Below are 1,288 nucleotides of genomic sequence, written 5' to 3' on the forward strand. Positions count from 1 at the left end.
CTTAGGAAACCAAGAAAATGCATGCATTCCATTTTACGAGCCTAAGGACCAATTCGTAAATAAGTGAAAAGTTAGGGGTAAAATGGTAATCTTATCCAATTATGTGTTATGGGTTGATTTGACCAATGTATGTATTGAACAAGTTAATTTTGGCATTATAGATAAAAAAAATGTGATTGGGGTCTTGATAGAGGGAAAAACAAAGTTTACGAGGATTAGAATCGTTTCTATCATTTTGTACCGAGGTAAGTTCATTTGCAAATAAGGAAACATGTAACTTACTTTAAGTGTCTTAATATTGCATATATGGTAAGGGTAAACATATTTAATATGATGTATCATGTGTTTATTGCCTAAATTTTTATCATGAATTATGCTTTGATTATTCCATGAATAAGTGATTGGTATTATGGGTATTGAAATCGACGTTACGAGCAAGTTCGATAGAAATGCGGTATCAAAGAATCTCGTTTGAACCTTAAGAATAGTTTAGGATACAAGTGACATGTCACTAGGAACTATGTGATCTGAACTCATCGAGTTGTGTCTAAGTTCATGATTTATGTGACATCCGAACTCATTGAGTTGTGGTCTGAGTTTGTGATATATATGACACATGTTTTGGCATCTAGATACTGGCCTCGTATATTCTACTAGTGGCGTGGTAGTCCAGCATGTGTTGCGAATCCCTGATAGCCTATATGAGTAGACCATTGAGTAGCTTGAAAGTGAGCAACATGTGATGTGAGGTAGCATTGGCTACAAATGAGGCACTTAGGTGCGAGATTTCAATGTATTTGATAGAATTTCGAGTGTTCAACGGGTAGTTCTAAAGAAAGTTCAATGAGTAGTCTTGATGATTACGTCGAAGACGAGAAAGTAAGTTATTCGGTGCAAGTGGGCACGGGTATGTACATTGAACTCATGAGAATAACATGAGATATGATGAATGTGTGGTTTGAATATGTATATTTAGATGTACATGAAGAATAAGTTTAAGAGATTTGATAAATGCAAAAATTATGTTCATTATGTTAAATGTATGACTAATTCTTGTTTAAGTTGCATTTTATTTTCATGTAAACTTACTAAGCTTTAAATCTTACCCTCATTTCCTTTCGTTTTCTTCTAGTATCGCCAAGTCAGTTCAGGGATCATGGAACGTCATCACACTATCAATTGGATAATTGGGTATAGCTAGACTTATCATTTTAAGTATGGCATGTATAGGGACATGGTGTAACGCCCCAAATTTTTGGCCTAGAAGTATTGGGCCTTGAGCATGGGA

This window comes from Gossypium arboreum, chromosome 10, assembly GCF_025698485.1.
Source record: "Gossypium arboreum isolate Shixiya-1 chromosome 10, ASM2569848v2, whole genome shotgun sequence".
Classification (NCBI taxonomy): Eukaryota; Viridiplantae; Streptophyta; class Magnoliopsida; order Malvales; family Malvaceae; genus Gossypium; species Gossypium arboreum.